We start from the raw sequence: 12,911 nt of genomic DNA, 5'->3' as shown, positions 1-12,911 counted from the left end.
AGGTCTGGTATAGTGGTGTTATCCAGTCACAGTATGGCGGTATTGGTCAGGTGTGGTATGGCAGTGTTATCCAGTCACAGTATGGCAGTATTGGTCAGGTCTGGTATGGCAGTGATTTCCAGTCACAGTATGGCGGCATTGGTCAGGTGTGGTATGACAGTGTTATCCAGTTACAGTATAGCGGTATTGGTCAGGTCTGGTATAGCAGTTTTTTCCAGTCATAGTATGGTGGTATTGGTCAGGTGTGTTATGACAGTGTTACCCAGTCACAGTATGGTAGTATTGGTCAGGTCTGGTGTGGCGGTGTTATCCAGTCACGGTATGTTGGTATTGGTCAGGTCTGGTATAGCGGTGTTATCCAGTCACAGTATGGCGGTATTGATCAGGTCTGATATGATGGTGTTATCCAGTCACAGTATGGCGGTATTGGTCAGGTCTGGTGTGGCGGTGTTACCCAGTCACAGTTTGGCAGTATTGGTCAAGTCTGGTATGGCAGTGTTATCCAGTCACAGTATGGCGGTATTGGTCAGGTCTGGTTTGACAGTGTTATCCAGCACAGTATGGCTGTATTGGTCAGGTCTGGTGTGGCAGTGTTACCCAGTCACAGTTTGGTATACCTGTAGTGCCCTGTATATAGATGTACTGTATAGATGGAGTAGGGGGCCCTGTATATATGTACTGTATAGATGGAATAGGGGGTCCTGTATATACATGTACTGTATAGATGGAGTAGGGGGTTCTGTATACATGTACTGTATAGATGGAGTAGGGGGTCCTGTATACATGTACTGTATAGATGGAGTAGGGGGTCCTGTATATACATGTACTGTATAGATGGAGTAGGGGGTCCTGTATACATGTACTGTATAGATGGAGTAGGGGGTCCTGTATACATGTACTGTATAGATGGAGTAGGGGGACCTGTATATACATGTACTGTATAGATGGAGTAGGGGGTCCTGTATACCTGTAGTGCCCTGTATATACATGTACTGTATAGATGGAGTAGGGGGTCTACCAGTTATTACTGTGGATGTTGTGAGGCAGCTTCCCTAGCAACCATTGCTCCCTGTGAAAATGAAAGCAGTAATCCTATTGGTTGCTAAGGCTCCAACTGCCATGTCTGCTGCAGCTAATTATATCACCTGTGTTTGCAGTGAGGAGATTTTCCCATTCATCTCTATGGGGCGCTCTTTCCCCTCCCCCTCCCCTCCTGTACATCTGGCGGGGACGGGACCTTCGCAATAACCTTCCCGGGCACCCTATGTATCTGTGTGCCAAATTTGGGGTCAAATTTGGGGTCAAACGGTTCAGGCGTTTGGAAGTCTATTTGGGACAGACAGACAGACAGACTTTCATTTTTATGATATATATATTTATATTCTAATCAGCTATTTTAAATGTGTTTAAAAAGGAAGCAAAGGGAAGGGAACAAATTTTAAAGGCTCCCCAAACATATTTTGGTGGGACTGGCTGACCATCTTATTTGTATGACAGCCTCCTGACAATGTAAGGGAACTTTAGAGAATAATTGGACTTATTGAAGTTTAACTTTCTATTTCTTTTTTTGCAGCAGTAAAATTCCCCTAGAGGTGTCTGGTAGTGGCTGCCCCTTACAGGTCTGACCCTTCAGTTCAGTGGGAGTGAGCTGCGATATTGTTCACAACTATATACAGGGATAAGCTTCTGCGCCTGGATAAACATCCAAGGGTCATTAGCAATCCATTGAGTACCACACCCTATAATTATGCTCATTTGTGGGTCTCCTAAGGGTCAAACTTCAGTATCCTAACCAAAAAATATGGGGTATTGGCTTAGTTTAAAGCGACTCTGTACCCACAATCTGAAACCCCTTAACCACTTGTACCTTCAGATAGCTGCTTTTAATCCAAGATCTGTCCTGGGGTCCATTTGCCAGGTGATGCAGTTATTGTCCTGAAAAACAACTTTTAAACTTGCAGCCCTATGTCAAATTGGTGTGGCCTCGTGTATCTGTGCCCTAGGATTGCGACGCCCCTCTGTCCCTCCTCCCCACCCTCTTCACCATTAGGAATGCCCATGGGAAAGATTTCTCGTGATCATCATCTGTCTTAAAACTGCACAGATGCCTTAACGATCCAGCACCTGTGCAGTGTTCAGATAAGTGATGATTAGGAGAATCCCTGCCTGGGGTATTCCTAATGATGAAGAGGGTGGGGAGGAGTCCTAATGATGAAGAGGGTGGGGAGGAGTCCTAATGATGAAGAGGGTGGGGAGGAGGGATGGAGAGGCGGTGCAAGCCTAATGCATAGTCACTCTAGGCCATGCCAATTTGACACAGGGCTGCAAGTTTAAAAGTTGTTTTTCAGGACAATAACTGCATCACCTGCAGAACGGACCCCAGGACAGATCTTAGTTTAAAAGCAGCTATCTGAAGGTACAAGCAGTTTGGGGGGAGGGGGGTCATATTGTGGGTACAGAGTCGCTTTAACCTTCCTTGTCCTCTGATTAAGTTCAGAGTTGAACCTGTAGTGGAGACAATACATACAAGCTGTGGCAGAATGTACTGTATTTATTATTTAACATTGAGTATTGGATACCCCTCTCAAATATTACATACAGATTCATCGATAAAATGGTTAAATACGGATGAAAGAGGGTATCACTTTGGTCAAATATTGCCTTCCTCTGAAGCCTGCAGTGTGAACATACTCTAAATCTCCTCATTTATTATTATTAGCTTGCACTTTCATTCTCAGCTTATTGTGGCGCTTTGCTTTCTTCCTTTTTCGCATGCTGGCTTTGAATTTTTCAAAAGAACCATGTTTGTGGCAAAACAAGACTCATTTACTATGTAACGAGAAAAATCAGCATGCTGCCAAGTACCTCGAAGAATAAGACCCTTCATTTATTAAGTTAATAGGCTGTAAAGGCCTTTAAAGCTTAGCTCTTCTAAATAAATATAAACCTCAAGCCTTGTGAATGTAAGGATTCTCTCTGCACTAATGAGATATAGGACAAACCAAGCTATAGGGCACTTAAACAGTTTCTGCTTTAAGAAGCTTATGTATGCAAGAGGATTAGTCCAATTGCTTTGGTGCGGAACATCAAAAGTCATACTCGTAGAAATCATTCACAAAGCCATGAACATCCATGTTATAGGGTTACAGTGATAGACCTGTGTTATATTGTGCCATATTGTGCACCCCACCTGTACACTATATACTACACACAAACCTGTAGGCTGTATACTATACACACACACACACACACACACACACACACACACATGCACACTGTATGTTGAACACACTCCTGTACACTGTATAATAAATAAAGTTACCTTGCCTCGGTCCCCTGCTGCACCCCCACCTCTCCCATTCACCTCCATCGAAGCCCCTGATCTTCTCTCTTCTTGCCTCCAAGACAAGCACTTTGGAGAAGGACCTGCCAGCTTAGCCTGTCAGTGGCCAAAACGGGACACCAATGTGGCTAGTGAGTGGCTGAGCTGGCAGCACCTGCTATCTTGAATGCAGGAAGAAGAGAAAGATGAGAGGACAGGAGGAGGTGAATGGGAGCCGCAGGGTATCGAAGCTAGGTAAGTATGTTTGTTTTTCAACCCCCCCCCTACAGATAGATAACCCTTATTTATTTTACAATCTCTGCTTACAAAGATTGTTAAGCCCTGCGGAATATGCAAAAAATCCCGAAGACAGACATACAGAACTGTGGACAAATGTATCTCCAAGATTGATTGGCAGCAGAAAACGACCACTTAATTTATTTAGCCCGCCCTTATATTATTTCCTTTTTTTATTCGGATAGATATATGTTTATCATAGGCATTTTTGAATTCAACAACTGTGAATTTTATTGTCCTGAAAGCTGTCTTACTGGCAGTATATCATCTTATTTTGCTATCTATGACTTTATTATATGATCTGCTCTACGAAACACGAGGCTTAGTAAATAGCTCCGATAGTTTCTTTATATGGTTGTGTTCATCAGACAAGTGACATTCCATAAATTAGTGTTGCTTTCTCCCAAACTAATTGATTTAGTGATGAATTTTGCCATTTTAAGCAGATTTTCCCAGAGAGGTCATTGTGTTTTGCCAGCACATTTCGAGACTTTGACAGCTTGTTCATCAGGAAAATCAGATAGTTACAGTAATCTCACACACTGCAGCAAAATCTGAAGTTTAGTGGCATTAAGGAAAGTCTTGTTTGTCAGTTCTAGATGCATGGGCATGGGACTTGACCATGGTGCACACTTAGGGCCCTATTCCACAGTATCGATAATCGGCCGGATCGGCCCCATTTGGCCCGATTCGGCCGATTATCGTTCGGTGAAATAGAGAGAACGATCAGCCGATGATCGTGTCATCGGCTGATCGTTCATTTAGGGCCAGACCTAAAATCATCGTTCCCCCACCGCGCATCGCTACAGTTGAATAGCGGTGCGCGGCGGGCGACCGACGATTTGACAAGCAGCAGCATCATACATTAACTGTCCAGGCTTCTTCTCTGCGCTGTATTCATCCCCGGGTCCCGCGCGCTCTATCTTCCGAATGGCCGGTCAGCTGACGGAGCGCTCAGCCAATCACAGGCCAGGACCGCCACGGCCTGTGATTGGCTGAGTATGGCCTGTCAGCTGACCGGCCATTCTGAAGATAGAGCGTGTGGGACCCGGGGATGAAGACACCGCGAAGAAGAAGCCTGGACAGGTAATGTATGATGCTGCAAGGGCTGCAAGGACATCAGTAACGATGTCCCTGCAGCCCTCGCTCAACGATCATCGGGCCGTGGAATAGGCCCAGTAAACAAGCGGCGATCTAGCAGATTGCTGCTCGTTTACATCGTTGATCGGGCCCTCCTCGGCCCGTGGAATATGGCCCTTATACCCATTAAAAACCTTAGATTAGAGAGGTCTAGGTGCAGAATATCTGCGGTGTATAACAGTATCAGCAAAGTGTACTGTATACCTCTAAATGAGTCATACATTTATAAAATAATTACTATTTCCATAGTCTTGACTACCTTGCAGTGGAGCCAGTGTAGCAGAGGATGCTAGCCAGTATGATTTTTGGCCAATCCATGGAACATGCCACCCCTCAGCTTCCTAACCCTGTATTCTACAGTCCCATAGTGAATAAATTAGGTAGATAGGTAGTAAGTAGAGATGAGGGAACCTCGAGCATGCTCGAGTCCATCCGAACCCGATCGTTCAGCATTTGATTAGCGGTGGCTGCTGAAGTTGGATAAAGCCCTAAGACTATGTGGAAATCATGGATATAGTCATTGGCTGTATCCATGTTTTCCAGACAACCTTAGAGCTTTTTTCAACTTTAGCAGCCACCGCTAATCAAATACCGAACGCTCGGGTTCGGATGGACTCGAGCATGCTCGAGGTTCGCTCATCTCTAGTAGTAAGCTTTTGGTTTGTGATAACCCCTTTAAATATTAATGTATATTGTGATTATTGTATTAGAATTATATTGTTGTACAATTATAATATATTGTTATGTATTAGAATTATATCATTGTACAGTTATAATATATTGTTGTTTTTTCATACCACTCAATAGCTTTGCCTTTTTTTATGTGATTGGTATAAGAATAAAACAACTCAATTTGTACCCTCTGCCACCCATGATGCTTATTATTTAGTGTAATTCGGTTACAGTACCATATATTCTAAAGAAGTACAAAACTGTTTTCTTTTAGGCAAAATGTCACGATGGTCATGCGTTGTGTGCATACTTTGCCTTTCTAAGTCTTAGATATTCATTGTTGTAGATCATCTATATGTTTTCACACTGCGTTTGAGGTTACGTGACTTGTAGTAATCAATGTCTTTTCTTGTGTCACATGTAATTTCTATCTCACACAGCGATCATTATTCACAAATTGCTGCATTGGTTGGAAATTAGATTAGTGATTTCATGGTAGACCTCTTGACTAGGCTGCCATGATTGATTAGAACTGCGTAAAGAGCCATTTAGTTTGGCATCTTTGGTTGCATAAATTCATCAGCATCTACACTGGAAAGCACTGTAGATTTTTCTAGAGATTGACACATAACGAATGAAATTCAGTCCACTCCAGTCATATGATTACCTGCCGGACAGAGAACATTACCCTGCTGCTCCCTGTTTGTTGGCTTCATTTGCTTAATAATTACAATTCACATGATCTCCCAACTTTTGCTCTAGTTATTCTACTACCAAATCACCACTGAAAAGCTAGCAACTGGTTTCAAAGCCAAAAAAGCTAACAATCAATACAAATTAAGGCTATGTTCACACACAGTATATTTCAATCACTATTGTGGTCCTCAAATTGCAACCAAAACCAGGAGTGGATTGAAAACACAGAAAGTCTCTGTTCACACAATGATGAAATTGAGTGGATGGCCGCCATTTAATGGCAAATATTTGCTGTTATTATAAAACAACGGCTGTTGTATTGAAAAGTTATTTACTGTTATGTGACGGCCATCCACTCAATTTCACCATTGTGTGAACAGAGCCTTCCTGTGTTTTCAATCCACTCCTGGTTGAAGTTGCAAAATACTGACCAATACTGACCCAGCCTAATGCCCCATACACACGTTAAAAAATAAGTCAGAAAACAAACGTGAACCTACAGTAGCATCAATAGTTATATGCACTTTGGTAATAAAGTACATATGTTTTCTTCTTTTACCAGTAAAGTACACATATGTTATGTGTATGCTGAATGTTTTTATTATAGCTCAGAAATCACCATACGGCTATGTCCACACATCATTTAACAGCGTTCGTTGCATAGCAACGGACGCTGTTAAACGGCCGGCCGCCGGGCTGCACTCAGCCTGTTCCTGCAGCCGATACTTCTGTATCGGCAGCAGGAATGTTCTGTTTTTACAATTGATTTGCGTTCACCATCGGGTGTGCCCACAAATCAATTAGCCATTCACCTCAATGCAATGTACGGCCGACGCTGCACATTACATTGTGTGAACGGAAGCTGATGTTTCCGCATGCTGTTCAGTGAACAGCGTCTGAAAATAATTGACAGGCACATTATTCTAACGCCCGTTCTAAATAACGGACGTTAGAATAACCATATGTGAACACAGTGGGCAGCATTGCATTGACTTCAGTGCAATGCCGCCCCTGCCGTAAAGAACGGAAGCTGAGGCCATTGCAATCGGTGTCTGTTCCTTACTAATAAAAGACGATGTGTGAACCTAGCCTACCATTGTATGGTGAAAATACTATAACTTGAGCATAGATTTTTCTAGCTTGCTCTTTTCTCTGTATGCTGCTAGTATCAGATATGTCAATGTTATCATATTGTCATGGGCACATATTTCATATTACTTTTTTTGCCTTGGGGATTTCTATGCCAATCATTGAAGTTTCTAAAAAAATCTGCCTTTTTTTGTAATTTGCAAATATATAAGACAAAAATATATCTAACAATGTATGGTGAATTTACACAGACAGACATTTCTGACAGATTGTTGAAGCCAAAGACAGGATTTAAGAGGATAAAGAGGATAAATAACAGGGCCCTATTACATGGAGTGATTCGGACGATTATCGTTCCGTGTAATAGACACAACAATCAGCTGATTTAGGCCCCGACCTAAAATTATTGGCTGCCGACTGTACATGTAATAGTGATGCGCTGCTGATGATTCAGCAAACAGTTTGCATTATCTGTCCACGTTTCTGGTCTCCTCCTACGCTCTTCCTCCTCCCTTGTGCCACACACTGCAGCTTCAGAGCGGCCTGTCAGCTCAGACAGGCCGCTTGGAATCTGCAGCGCACGGGACTGGGGAGGAAGCAGAGCGCAGGAGCAGACCGGGAGTGTGGACAGGTAATGTAGAGGCTGCACGGACATTACTAACGATGTCCGTGCAGGCCTTGCTAAATCATTATGGGGCCGTGTATTAGGCCCAATAAACGAGCACTAATCTAGCAGACCGGCGCTCGTTTACAGTATTGATCTGGCCGCCATTGGCCAGTGTCTTTCCTTTATGACCTGTTCCCTGTTTATAGTCTGTTCCTGGCTTGGGCTTCAAAAATCTGTCAGATAAATCTTTCTGTGTAAACACACCATTAGTCAAGTAAAACCACACCTGTAGAATAGATGCACTCAAAAATGGCACAAATGTGTGTATATATATGTATATATACCTTACTGAGAATATTAGATGTAAGAACATTTTTGCATAGCTTGTATTGTTGACTATAACATATAATAACATGTCATTTAAAAGCAGTAACTAACTGCTGCTGTGTCTTAATCCACTGTTATTCTTTGTTTGCAGGAATTGAGTCATGTAGAGGCCGACATGAACTAAATCTTACACAAACTGCAATCATCATAGCAGTAAGACGGTAAGATTAAGCACAAAAAACTGGTTTACATTGGTGTCCAGTGGTTGCCTGCTAAATTTGTAGTTTTTCTTGTGTTAAAGGGATTATCCATCAATAGAAAAACATGTCCACTTTCTTCCAGAGACAGCTCTTGTCTCTACTTCAGCTGTCCTTTGCAATACGCTCCATTCACTTTAATGGAACTGAGTTGCAAAACCCCCACCCAAACTAGGGACAAAAGTCATGCTGTCCCTGGAAGAAAGTGGCCATGTTTTTTTTTTATTATTTTAAAGCCAGCCATACATATACCATAGGTATCTGCTTGAATTTGTCCATTCAATGATTTGTAATATTATTTGCACAAACCATCAACCATATGACCATCAACATATCAGACTACGCAGGCAGGTCATCAACCATATGACCATCAACATATCAGACTACGCAGGCAGGTCAGGAAAGTAAAACAACAGAGTGGACTTGTCCGAAGTGTTAAATGATCAGACATTTATGCCATACATTTGCATTCTCAGTCGACAATGGTCTATGCATTCAAGCCTGACATCACATACTGTAGTCTGTCGTCAGCCATTGTAAATGTATAATTACTAAACAGTGGTTGGACAATATGGTCAAAGTAATTTTAATGGACATTTATCTAATGTGTATGGGTGGCAGTAATCACAGAGAGATAGCATATCCTAGAAGTATCCAGTTTAGGTCTACAATTAAATGGTGTGCTTACAAACTGTGTGAAGATATCAGAGAGCAGCAGTGTTACCACACTACAGCAAAAACAGCTGGAAACCAAATTACAGCACTACACACATGGCAGAGCTGCCAACATTTACAAATTATAGAAGAGCCGACCTTTAACCACTTCTAGACCCAACGTTATGGACTCACACATTTGTACATGTAAATTTGAAAGGTATACAATTTCTTTTTATTGTTAGTTAAAGCTACTCTGTACCCACAATCTGACCCCCCAAAACAATTGTACCATCAGATAGCTGCTTTTAATCCAAGATCTGTCCTGGGGTACGTTCGGCAGGTGATGCAGTTATTGTCCTAAAAAACAACTTTTAAACTTGCAGCCCTATGTCAAATTAGTGTGGCCTACAGTGTGTGTGCCCTAGGCCTGCGGCGCCCCTCCGTCCCTTCCCACCCCCTTCACCATTAGCAATGCCCCTGGGCAGGATTTTTCTTATTCATCACTTGTCTGAACACTCTGCACAGGTGCCTTAACGATCCGGCCCATGTGCAGTCTTCAGGCAGGTGATAATTAGGAAAAATCCTGCCTGGGGCATTCCTAATGCTGCGTTTACACGGAACGATTATTATTCGACTTTGCACGATAACGATCGAATTCGAATGATAATCGTACGTGTAAACGCAGCGAACGATCAAACGACGAGCGAGAAATCGTTCATTTTGATCTTACAGCATGTTCTTAAATCGTTGTTCGCAAAAAATTCACAGATCGTTCCGTGTAAACAGTTGTTCACTAATTTAACCTATGTGCGAGATAGGCTTAAGCAATCGCAAAACGATTGCAAAACGATTATCGCTCTGTGTAAATGCAGCATAATGGTGAAGAGGCGGGGAAGAAGGGACAGAGGAGTGTCGCAATCCTAGGACATGGGTACCCTAGGCCACGCCATTTTGACACAGGACTGCAAGTTTAAAAGTAGTTTTTTTTAGGAAATAACGGCATCACCTGCCGAACGGACCCCGGGACAAATCTTGGATTAAAGCAGCTATCTGACGGTACAAGCGGTTTGGGGGGGGGGGGCTCAGATTGTGGGTACAGATTCGCTTTACGTAATATGTGTGTTATACATAGGGCTTAATTTGTATGTTATTTGTTTTTAGTACTTTTATTTTTTCTAAAATGCTAAAAAGTAAATGTCTGGGCTTATTTTAGTTGTTTAAATGGGTATTTCTTTGAAATAATATAATTTTTCATCTGTTGCTGCCCATGGTGAGACTAACAATTTATTCCATACTCTTTACTATCTATTAAGTCTCCTGATGTTATTACCAACATCATAAAGTGATTAACAGAATCTGTGGCATTTTTAAGGTCTATAGGGAATACCCCTTCCCGATCCCCACATAGTAGTAGTAGGAATGGGCTGAAAGAAAAAAACTAACATGGAGGGGGATTTTATTAAGGGGAACCAGTCGGCTATATCATTCGGCTTTTGCTGAGGGCGGAATAACATAGGGACAAACACACAGCAGCCGGCCCATTATACCTGTACGTGGTGTAGAGTCACCTAATCACTGCTCTCCTGCTCACCCACCAGTGATTGACAGATTGACACCAATCACTTACTAATTGTAATGTAGAAACTTGTCAGTCTTCAGCATGTGGACAGGGCAGTGGCAATTTTTTTTTCCCCCAGACTGCACGGTTCCAGCTAATGAATATAGAATTTTCTATAAGTCCCTTGTAATGCTGTATAAACACAGCTGCTTTCTATATGACCACATTTATTAAAGGGAATGTGTAATCAGAAAATGACCTATTTAAATCATTATCTCAGACTTATTTTTTTTAGTAGTTTGTGGTGGTGTGTATTTTTTTTCTTTTTTGTAAACATAATTTTTTTTTTAAACTGAAATCTTGTAGTTTCCAACCTGGCCAATAAAACTAATAATATGCTAGCACTTCTTGTTCTTTTAAGGAACCTTCTCTGCAGTTATCTTGATAGATAGGATCCACCATTCACAATAACTGATGGTCACAATTCCCTCCTCCTCCTCCATACACAATGATCTCTGCACAGGTCACATAACATGCCCACAACACTCTCCCATAAAAGTCAATGAGTCAACTTCAGACTACAGACCCTTATGGTCTATGTACTTTCTGTAAAGCACATACCTAAATTTTGTCAAAAACTGAAAAGGGAAAGATGGCTGACCCCATAATGTACAGGAAATACTATAAAATAACTCTACAATCTAAACTCTACAATCAGTATCTGGTAATAATAATAATAATAATAATAAGTAGGTGTTATATTCTCTTCAATTGTATGAAATAAAGAGGCAGTAGAGGACAGATTGGCTGGAAGACAGAGTGCCCACACATGAGGCCCCATCCATTGGCAAAGTGCCCTGTACAACATTTCTACATGTCCTTATCAACCCCAATCATTTGCACTGTGCCATGCTTGACATCATTCCTCATACCATCTGCAGTTTTCCTTCTTACAATAACATTTGCAGTATTGACTTGGCAGTCACCATCCATAAGCTATCCCCCAGCCCTGAGATTGTTTAAGGCAGCGACGAGAAGCAAACAACTATTTTGTCTACATCTAAAATAAACAGCATGTTATAGATCTGGACATCCCTAACCATGTTACAATATAAAAGATTTTTGTCATAGCTAAGCATTTCACAAAGATAATTCATCACGAGCAGGATAAAGACTGAAACCTGTTCCTCTTAAGTCTATAAAAGTGGGTGTAAGAGCAGAATGGCTGCTTTCCTAATAAAGTGCACAGATGGCTAATCTAGTTTTTGTTTACTTGTGCTTCTAATGCATTGCTATTCTGCATTTGTCATGTTTAGTAAAGGTTGTGCGGATCTGAAAGCATAGCTCCTGTAGCGCTGTATAAATGGTTGTTTGGCTTACACCCTACCGTGCTATATCTCTTCTACGGTTACTTATCGATGGGAACAAAATAGATTTACATTGAAAGCCAGCCGCCTATAACAATGATTTTTTATCCATGTTATGAAAATAACACTGTTCATAAAGCACCCAAGTTGCTGCACGAGGCTTTGTCTTCCCTCACGACTCAGGCTTTTATGAGGGTTTGTTGCAAATCAAAGCACAGAATGTGATGCAGAAACAAAGTACTTGCACATTTCATCTATGTTATGTAGTGTATGTATTTTGTTACAAGAACACAAATCTGAGACTTATCATTTATGCTTTCTAGCGTAATTTGCCATTTTCAGCACCATTTCAGGTTTATTATTAGCTATGTGAATACTTTGCTTTACTTTTATTGGAATTTTGGCCCTCTAGTCAGTATATGTACACAAAAATCCGGCTATGCTTTTCCATACAGCGGTATCCAGTTATAATACTATAACCACTGGCCCTATAGGTTGCAACTGTATTGCAACCATTAAAGGCAAATGTTTAAAGTGTCACTGTTGTTATAACTTTTTAAATCAACAGTAGATGTGAAATAAAGCAAGTTTGCAAAATTCATTCATTTTTTTTGTTGTTGTTATCATGTTGTAAAACAAAGCTGAACTTACCAGAAATTCAGGAATTCCGCCCAGTATGTCACGGCTCAATGTGTCCGTCAGTCACATGACTGCTTTCTCTCTGTGAGCGCTCAGATGGCCTGGGAAACACAGGACTTCCTGTTTTCTTGAGAAAACAGTCCAGTGTTTCCCATGATAACTAAAAATAAAATAATGAATGTGAATTGTAAACTTGCTTTATATTGCATCTTCTGTTAATTTAGATTTTAAAAGTTATAACGACAGTGACACTTTAACCCCTAGACGACCTAGGTCGTACCGG

The 12,911-nt window shown here is 41.4% G+C and overlaps 1 protein-coding gene across 5 annotated transcripts in view; it reads left to right on the top strand.

Moving 5' to 3' along the window:
- Positions 1 to 12,911, top strand: part of APBB2 (amyloid beta precursor protein binding family B member 2) — a 237,417-nt gene that overhangs the window by 31,650 nt on the left and 192,856 nt on the right. For all 5 annotated transcript variants that reach the window (XM_069977565.1, XM_069977564.1, XM_069977563.1 and 2 more), the window contains exon 2: positions 8,302 to 8,371. The gene's annotated coding sequence lies outside the window, so the exon portion shown is untranslated. The remainder of the gene's footprint in view (positions 1 to 8,301; positions 8,372 to 12,911) is intronic.

The sequence above is a fragment of the Dendropsophus ebraccatus genome, chromosome 7 (genome assembly GCF_027789765.1).
Source record: "Dendropsophus ebraccatus isolate aDenEbr1 chromosome 7, aDenEbr1.pat, whole genome shotgun sequence".
NCBI lineage: Eukaryota > Metazoa > Chordata > Amphibia > Anura > Hylidae > Dendropsophus > Dendropsophus ebraccatus.
This window is presented reverse-complemented; position numbering and strand designations above follow the sequence as displayed.